The following is a 9,674-nucleotide window of genomic DNA, read 5'->3' as shown; positions in this document are numbered from 1 at the left end:
CATTTTCCCTCCCCACCCCCACCTCCCGCTGCTGCCTGTTCCTCCGCACCGGGCTCCCAGCCACCTAAAAATAGACATGGCACCACCTGGGCCATCCGTGGGGGTCTCAGCGGTACACTGGGGTATTACGAGCGGACAAGGATGAGTGGTGCTGAATGAGCCCAGCATTATTTCTGCTGCCGGGTGGGCTGCAGGAGCAGTGGCATGCCCATACTATGCAAGCAAATGCAAAGGATTTGCCCCCCAGATTTTCACTGCGGCTACGGAGGTGGCAGGTGGGTGCAGGCAGAGCCTTGGGTGCAGCCGTAGCAAAGTGCAGAACCAGGAGCAGCAAATTCTCCTTTTGTGGAACACACGGGGAGAGATTCCCAGGGTGGGAGTGGGGCTGTCCCAGGGTTTGGGTACCATGGACAGACTGCAACTCCTGCTGCTAATGAAGTAATTACTATGCAATTACCAGTGTGGGGTAGTCTACTGGGGTGCCCCTATGAGTTTAGCTGCATGAATAGGGTCACTGCACAGTGAGATATTTGTTATCTGTTGTGGCTGATGGTTACCATTGGGCCATCCCTTGGTGCCAGGGGAGCTAAGGCACACAGCACGTGGCGCTGGGACACTGCTGGGCAGGGAACCATAAATCATAGCGTCATGGAATCATGGAATCATAGAATCAGAGATCAGAGAGAATGGTAGGATGAGGTGGTTAGGGTTGGATTGGCTTGGGTTGGGTTGGGTTGGGTTGGGTTGGGTTGGAAGGGACCCTGAAGACCATCGATCTCCAGCCCCCTGCCCTGAGAAGAAGGTGCCCATCACTGAGAGTGGCTGAGGGGCATGGGGACAACACATAGGGCTGCTTTGTGTCACCCCCAGCACCCCATGATCTGCCCTGCTCTGGCAGAGCCGTGTGCTCCCCCAGGGCCACAGCCGGGCTGGAACAAAGGCTTTCCAAAGAAAGGCACTTCCTGCAGAGCAAAGGCCGGGCTGCGTGAGAGCCCTGGTGGGACGCTGAAGTCATCTGCTGGGAAACGTTTCAGGTTTCGGCGGAGACTCCCTTTCTTGAGGGCCTGGCTTCCTTGCAGACAAATGCTCATGAGGATCACAAAGGACCCAGCTGAGCCCCCAGGCCTGCAGCACCACTGTACATCCTGACACCAACGCGGCCGCTGCGTGATGTGTCCCCATGCCGACAGCTGGTGCCAAGAAGCCTGACAGAAGACCCCAAGGTGAAAGGCCAGGCTCCTTCCTACCCCAAGCAGTGGGAGGTCAATGGGGAAATGACCCCTCCCAGGGGGGTCTCCCATGGGGAGAGCCCAGCTGCCATTTTGCCCTGCTGTTTTCTGCTCATTTTCTATTTTTCTTCACTTCTCTTTCTCAGTCTGAACAGGTGAAGAGTGCGGATGATGTAGTGGAGATGCCCCCCAAGCCATGGTGGTCCCTGCCATCACCCAAGCCCTCAGATGGACAATTTTCCACCAATGATGGAATGAAGGTTTGAGAATGGAATAGACTCAGCCAGGCTGGGGCTTTCCTCCTGCTCCCTCGCTCTTTGTCCTGGAGCAGTCTGTCTCCATCGCCACCATCCTAATGCAGCTCCAGGCTTTGTGGTGGGGGGATGCTGGACAGGACCCTGAGTGAGCTCGCATGGTTCGGTGGCAGGTGGCACCCTGGGGACAGCAGCAGATCAGCAGGATCGGGCAGCTGGGCCAGCCCCAGGGATGTGCCCATGCACAAGGATCCCAGGGGGTGCACGGGGTGGGAGGTGATGTTGTGGGGCACAGGCCCATTGGGGCACCTCTACAGGGGCAGAGCACTCGAGCTGCTTCTGCTTCCCTGCAGCTGGTTGTGGTGGATGCTGCAGTGCTTGGTTCTCATCACAGAGAGAGCCCCGGCTGTTAGGAAGGAAAGTCTTACACTTCCACCAACTATTCCAAGCCCCCCATAAACACATTTTTGGTTCAGCATTAATGAATTACCTCAATGCAGAGCTGCTCATGCCAAATACATGAATATAGAGTGCAGAAAAGCTGCTGAGAAGCACATTTGGCTGCCGTTCAGCTGCTTCGATCGGCACCATTTATTTTCTCGATTATAGCGAGAGAACGCGCTCTGCCCATGGCACTGCGTCCTCCCAGGAGCAGGCAGCTGGCTGGCAGTTGGCTTGGCACCACCTGGGCACTCGTGGTGGCAGAAAATACCACGTGCTATATAGCTCTGTGGGAGCTGCATCCAACAACCTGGATGCTGTCTGTCCAGGGTCGCTGCTCCAGACATGCGCTTGAGTGCCAGAGGAAAGGAAACAAACAGAACGTTGTCATTGGGCATTGGGTTGGGTTTGGCCAGGAGAAGTGCAGCCCTTCTTTAGAGAAATCTTTTAGGGCTCTGCTCTGTGGGCTCCAGGTCTGCTCCCTGGGTGTTTGCTCATCTCCCTTCGAGCATCATTGAACTGAAAGCATCATCTGAGAGCATCATGGACAAACGGGTCCGTGCTGCATTGTGGGTGCAGCGCCACATTCAGTGTGGGAAAGGAGAGGCATTAAGCAAGGAAGCAGTGATCACACCTCGACCTCTCTGCACCCCAGCCCTCAGGAGCTGCTCAGCAAGGGCTGGTTGCTGCCTCTCTGCTCCTACAGCCCGGCAGGCAGCGGGGTGCAGGCTGTGGGACACATCTCCCCACCAGCACAGCTGCGGGAGCAGCATGGGACGCCCGCATCTGGGAAAGCTTTGCTGCTCTCCAGAGCTGCTGCAGCTCCCAGTGTGGCTGAGCTCAGTGCAGGCATTACCTCACCGCCCGGCACAGATGGAGCTGGCTGCAGCTCTGCTCCCTGTGTCTGCAGCCCCTGGACCAAGCGTATTCCACTTGGGTTTTCCATGTGCTGGCTCAGGTGGTGCAGACATGGCTGCAGCCCCGTGCCTCAGTTTCCCCAGGTGTTCTCTGCTCGAGGTGGCACGATCCCCCTGGGAAAGGCAGGATACACCAGCTCAGTTCTGACACACTGCTTCTGTCTGGAGAGACAATAATACTAACAATAATGACAATAATACTAATAAAGAGAAGGGTCTGAGAGCTTTCTGCCCCTGCAGCCTCAGGGCAGAGGAACTTTTCCTTTTCAGTGCCTTACTGGAGACACTGGGGAAATTAGAGCACAAATACACTGCATTGGCAGCTTGAAAAGACAGGACTCATAAAGGTCACTCTATCTCTGCATCTCCCCTCCAGGGCTCCTCTGCTGCCCATTCCCAGGCTGCCCACCCTGAGCACCTCCAGCCCCATCACCTTGTCCCCATCTGAAGTACAGGGGACGGCTCAGCATGTGGACACACTGGGGCCACCTCTGTGGAGTGCTTGAGCCAGAGAAATAAGGTTAAAGGCTCTTATCTGATGGAGCCTGAGCCTTGCCAAAGCCCTGTTGCTATCAGCTCAGGACACATGTGCTATTGGCAAAGCTTCGGGGACACAATAATACAAACAGTTTTCATTGTCGAGTCAACAATGATGGGAGAAGGAGCCCTGTGCTATTACCGGTATAAAAGGCACTGTATGAAAGCTCGGGACGGGAGGATGCCGTTAGGATCAACAGCAGGGCTGAGCAGATTATGCAGTTATATTTTTATTCAGGGAGGAGAAATCTTCCATCCCGAGTGGGCTGGAGCCAGAAGGACGGAGCCGGGGGGGTCAGGCTGTGAGGAAAAGCCCTCTGAGCAGTGCTGGCAGCAGCTGCAGTAAAGTGCTGAGCACAGCAGCACCTTTGGACGAGGGCAGGAGGCAGCTCTGTGGGATGTACTCTGCTGGCTGGGGACAGGGACACACTGCCCAGGGGAAAGCATTGGGCTGGGGGTGCAGAGGGGGCAAGGGGGGGGGGCACAGAGCCAGACAGAGGCTGAGAGCTGAGTTCTATGTCCCCCCTTCTCCAGCCCACATCCTGTGCCAGCACAAGGCAAGGGATGCTGTTGCCTATGCACCACCATCCAAAAGCTGTAATATAAAAAATATAAGCAGTTTGGTTGGGGATCTAGCTCAGTGAGAAGCTCCAGCCCTGTTGCTCTTGTGCTGGGGACTGTGCCATGGGGAAACCTGGAGATGGTGCCAAGGATGGGGGTCCCCCCCTGCCATGGGGACAGGAGCCATTCCCAAGCTCCTGCTGATGCTGGGGTAACATTTGGGGGCCGGTGGCAATGAGTCCATCCCATCTGTCTTTAGGGTGTTGCAGCCCCTAAAGATGCTTTGGGAGCTGCTTTTGGTAGGGTCTGGCTGGGAGTGCTCTCTGCAGGTGCCCCACTTGTTTGGGGATGAAGCGAAGAGGGGCTTTACCATGAAGAAACTCAGCATGAGGGCAGGTAGCCCTTTGGTTGTCCCTCTCTGGCTGTTATATGTGATACCAAATGGGTGACGGTCTCCACCAGGACTTGTTCCCAGTTGCAGACTGGGGTGTCAGCTTGGTCCCCATTTTCCATGTGTCCTATGGCACAGTGCATGCTTGGAGGTGGATGGGGAGGTGACAGGAGCATCATATCAGCCGTGCCTTTGCTGATGCAGAAGATCACACCTCGTGCCATGGTGGTGGGGGGACAGCAGTCTGAGGGGGCTGGAAGCAGGGCGGGAGGTCAGGAGCTTATCGCTGCCATCAGGACCCTAGCGGGGCCGGGGCCGCCGTTCCCACCAGGAGCAATGATGTCAGGCGGCAGCCGCGCCGGGAGCAGGAAGCTGGATGCAGCCAGCGAGTCTGTCCTGCTGGCCTTCCCCGTGTGCTCCAGCAAACAATGCGCCCGCGGCAGGGACCGTGCCAGCAGCGCGCTGCTGAGTGCTGGTCCCCATTGGTGTGGGGCTGCGGGATGGGGCTGGTGTTCTGCCTTCTGCACAGGGTCTGCTGGAGGAGGTGGGGAGGGACACACAGTGTGTGCCAGGGCTGCAGTTGGCATTGCTGTGCTTCTGGGACTGCTGCAGAGAGGCAGTGGGCACATCTGACACCAGCTAGGCACATGCACAGGGAAGAAAGGCCAGCATGCCCGGCAAAAGGTTGGTGAGACCCCTAGAAAATCCTCGGGAGAAAGTATGGGCATGCAAGATGCTGGCCTGGCCTTCTTGTCCTCCCAGTTCAGCTAGGACAGGGCGAACACCCACCGGTAGCAGCCAGGTTGTTGCATCAAGGAGCAATGATGACTTAAATGCACAGAGGAAAAGAATGAGCTATGCTGTGAGATGCAGCTGGAGGCTGAAGACCCTCTATGGGATGGGGTCCTCAGGATGTAAGCCTCATCTCTGCCCTCATTCTCAGGCTGATTTTTGCTCCTCCAACCCTGCCAGCATCCCTCATGCACCCATGCTTAGGGCAGGGCAAGGGCAGTGAGCGTGCACTCTTGGAAGGGTGGCGGGGCTGGGCACTGTGCCCACTGGGAGAGGGACTTCCTGAGCACAGCAGCTGAAGGATGGCCCCGAAGGCTGCAGCTCGCCTCCACCCCACACAGCACACCCATGTTATCGCTGCGGGCAGTGTGAGGTGCCCCTCTCGGGCTGCGTTTGCCAGTGGCTGGCAGCGATGCTTGCGCTGGTGCCGACAGGCTGGCTGGCATGCTTTCCCCCGGGGAGGCTTTAGCAGGAGGCTGTGCATTTCTGGGAATTGTGTCGGGCAGGGAAGGAGGTTATTGTTCAAGCTGCAAGTGTACGGCGTGCAGATGAGATCAGGGCTCGCTGCTCTGTGGTGGGACAGACGTGCTGCCGGCCCCACTGATGGGGAGATAAGCAGGGGATGGGCATTATCGGTGGTGCCATCACTGCAAGGAGAGAGAGGGACGTGGTGAGACCCTGACGACCCAGCTCTGCTCAGCATCACAGTGCAGCTGGCAAGAGGCAGGAGCGAGTCAGGGTGGCGTCAAGACAAGGAGGATGCTGCTTTCACCCCAGGGCTCTGCTGCACCCTGGCATGCCACGTTCCCATTGCCCCCAGTTCAGCCAGCAGCCCCAGGAATCTAGTTCCATCCCCACCCTTATTGCTTTCAGATCACTATAGGGGGACCTCCTGTGCACAACAAGCTGCAGATGTGCCAGAGCAGCTTTTGCTCTAACCATGGGTGGAGGAGGCCAAGATTGCACTTCTGCCTCATGGCCATGGTGCTCACTGGTGGGAGGTTTTTGTGCAGCCGTGCACAGACACTGTACTTCTGTCCTCATGGTGCTGGGGATGGAGGAACCACTGCAGTCCCCAGCCCATGGTTGAAGTGCTGAGGATGTTATGCTTTGGCAGGGCAGCTCAGGAGAGGATATTTCTGAGATATGCCTGATATATTGCTCTGCTGCCCCAGACCTTGATGCTGAGCCTCTCCTCTACCAAGCTACCCCCCTCCCTCTCTGCCAGCCCATCCTTGCCCCCAGCCCCTCAGTGGTCTCAGCCCCAGCCCTGTGCTTACTCCAGACAGCACAAAGGTCTCATCCATCTCAAACTCTGTGGGACAAAACAGCAGAGCCCTGTCTGCAAAACCACTGCAAAGAAGGGTCAAAACTTTTTGCAAACCTTTACTACTAGCGAGCTGAGGGATGCCAACCTTAACCCATCAGCTCGGTGCTGAGGAGTTCAACCATTTTCTTTGGGAGAATACCTCCCTTCATGCACGATGGCTTTTGTCAAAGAGAGACCGAGGAGGACAGAGGGGCACCGCCATCCAGAGAGCTCCTACCACCCTGCTCGCTGCATTGGCAAGCGGGGACAGCATAGGAAGTGCTACACGGGAAAGCCCAGTGTGAGAGCCCAGGAGCCCCTGCCTTCCCACAGCAGACTTATCGAGGCACCAGTTCAGAGTGGCGCTTTCCATGGGCCAGAAGGGAAGTGCATACACACCAGACTCCTCGGGGTCAAGGATGCTGGGCAAGCAGAGAGCAGAGAGGCTGCAGGGGGCAGGGGAGGCAACCGGGGCGTGGGGAGCGAGCCGCAAATAGCCAAATGAATGGCTTCGACTTCCTATGTTTCATGGAGGCGAATGAAAGGAGACAGAAGGGGGAGAGCAGGGAGACCTGAGCTCTCACGCACACATACCTGGTCCAGACCACAGTACTCACTGGTGACTGATTGGCACAGCGCAGTGACAGCCACTTGTCCCTCAAGAACACGTAGCATGACAGGCTGCTACTTAGCACTTATTCTCCCCCCGCCCATTAATATTTTGAACAGCAGCCAGATCATTAAAATCAGAAGAAGGAGATTTAGGGAACATCCAAAGTGACTTGAAACTGCGTCTGCAAAGCTGGAGGTCCAGGCTCCTCCTTGGGCTCAAGGAAACTACCACCTCTGTCACAACTTCCCTTCCACGCTCTGTTTTGCAGGAGGCAGAGGATGGGTGACCAAATCACACAGGCAAATCCTGCCTTGCACACAGCTGGCACAGGAGGCACTGGTGGCAGTGCCAGCAGGCACGGGTAGGCTGTAGGGAGCAGGGGACACAGAGCCACTGGGGGGCTGCTCTGCTGGAGGAGCAGGATGGCACTGGGAGTGTCCACTGGGAGCCAGCCACACAGGTTTCTGCTGTGTTAGGAGGGACTGTGCCAGCAGACGAGGTGTGGAGAGGTCCCTTGACTCCTCAGAGGATGTTCTGCAAGACAGCAATGCAAATCACCATGTGGGCCAAATTCTCTGAATTTCTTAAGTGTTTGTATGGAGAGTTTTGGCATCCAGGCTCACATGTTCCTAGTGCCAAGCCTAGGAACCTAAGGACACCGGGCATTTGCAGAAAGGAGAGAGATCCTTGCTTGGCAACCCAAGCAAGCTTGCAGCTTGTAGCAACCTACAAGCTCATGTCTCTCAGAGATCAGCACCCCCATCTTTTTCCTTTTCTTCTCCCAAACAGGAGCTGCCCTGGGCTCAGGGAGGAATCACAGAGCAACTCTGTGCTGGGAATGGTTTGGCTAGCAGTGCAGAAGGCAGTGGGGGCACTAGCACCGATGCATGCAGCCAGGTGGAGTCAGCCCGGAGCCAAAAGCAAACAGCCAGCAAGGCCGGGAGCATCGAGCTGCTGCCAAAGGCGGGCTCACGAGGGTAGCAGAGACAGGAGATGTAGCAAAACCCCTTCCCAAAAGCAGAGCCTAGAACAGCCATTCCCATCTCCCAGCTGCGTGAAGGCATGGAGTCTTATATCTCCTTGCTGCGCATCCCGAGGTGGATGTCATGCAAGAGGCTCAACATCTCATCCAGGGGTCCCCAACCTCCCCGTGACATCAAGGATGGGACCCCACAGACCTGGGCACACCCGAAGGAAGAGATGTTTGGGGACAAGGTTCCATGGGTGTCTCACGGTGGGTAGGTGGACAAGGTTCTTGTATTCCCCTTCTCCAAAACAAAACCAGACTGTGGGTTGTGACTAGATGGGGGCACAGTGGCTGGGAGCAAGGGAAATAACGATTTTTAGCGTGAATTATGGTGACTTGAATCTACTGGCAGCCAGGAAAACTCATCTGCCTTCAGCCAGCTCATACACAAAATCCAAAATCTTATGAGAATCATTTGGGAAACACTGGAGCCCAGCAGCAAAACCAGGTGAGATATTGTGGGTTTGCATTTTGCAACAAACTCTTCTCCCTGGAGTCTGTGAGCGAGGCAGCACACATGGAGGTGCCTCTCAGGCACGCTGGGGTCACAAAGCCCCCTCCCAGCCTTTCCCCTGGGTCCAGCTCCAGCCATAGATTCGCTCGTGCTCTGTTTTTAGCACATTCAAGTAGCTGCTTTCACAAGAGGTAAAGGAAAGTTCACGGATCCGCTGACAGATCAGCCCAAGCGGGAATTTCGCTGGGAATTCCTGCAATAGCAGGTTGGCTCCCGCGGAGGTGGAGTTTCCTCTGGATCTACCTCCACCCAGGCTCGGGGAGTGCTCCGACCACCGGCTCGCACTTGGGGGGCCGGGCTGAGCGACGCCACGCTGCTTCCCAGCCAAGGTCAGCCAGAAACCCTCCCCGCTCCGTGAACGCCTGTCCTGTTAACCCTTGGGGAGAGTGAGGAGGATGGAAGGGCCATGGCTCAGCTGCAGACTTGTGCCTGTCACACTTGTGTTCTCTCCCATCCAGCTGGCATTTTGTGCAGCCCTGTCCCTCCAGGATGCCATCAGGCTGGGAGAGGATGGCCACCGCAGCGGGAGGCTGGTATTTGCAGGCAGCGGGGTGACAGGCTTCTCGCTCCTACGGGGCGATGGTCCTCGGTGTGAGCGAGCACTCTGGAATCTGAGACATGTCTCCAGCCATACTTGTGGTCAGGAACCATGTTCACATTGCAGTGATACAAACCACATTGACAGCGGCAGCGGTGCCTCTCAAGCGCTCTGCTGACGCCAAGGACCGGCATGACCCGACCCCACACACGGGACAGGCGGCCGCCCGCTGTCAGGGAGCTCCAGAAGATCTCCTGGCTTCCTCTTCTCTAGTAGAGATGGGCCAAAATGGAACCCCCTGCCCTATGGCCAGACCCTACCAAGCGACAGAGGCTTTTCAGATGCTGCGAAGGCTCCAGACTGTGGGTTGGAGGGGATTTGCATTTACAAACATGGGGCCCAAGCCAAGAAATACCAAGGTAGTGCTAAACGTCAAGCCCGGGAGAGGGGCTGGAGCTCAGGTTTGGGCTGGGGCCACCTCTGCTGGTTTGTGGGCAACGCAAAATGTCTCTTGCACATCTGGGGTGCAGCTCTTGCTCAAGGGGATCCCA

This window comes from Numida meleagris, chromosome 19 (assembly GCF_002078875.1).
Source record: "Numida meleagris isolate 19003 breed g44 Domestic line chromosome 19, NumMel1.0, whole genome shotgun sequence".
Classification (NCBI taxonomy): domain Eukaryota; kingdom Metazoa; phylum Chordata; class Aves; order Galliformes; family Numididae; genus Numida; species Numida meleagris.
Note: the sequence above shows the minus strand (reverse complement) of the source record.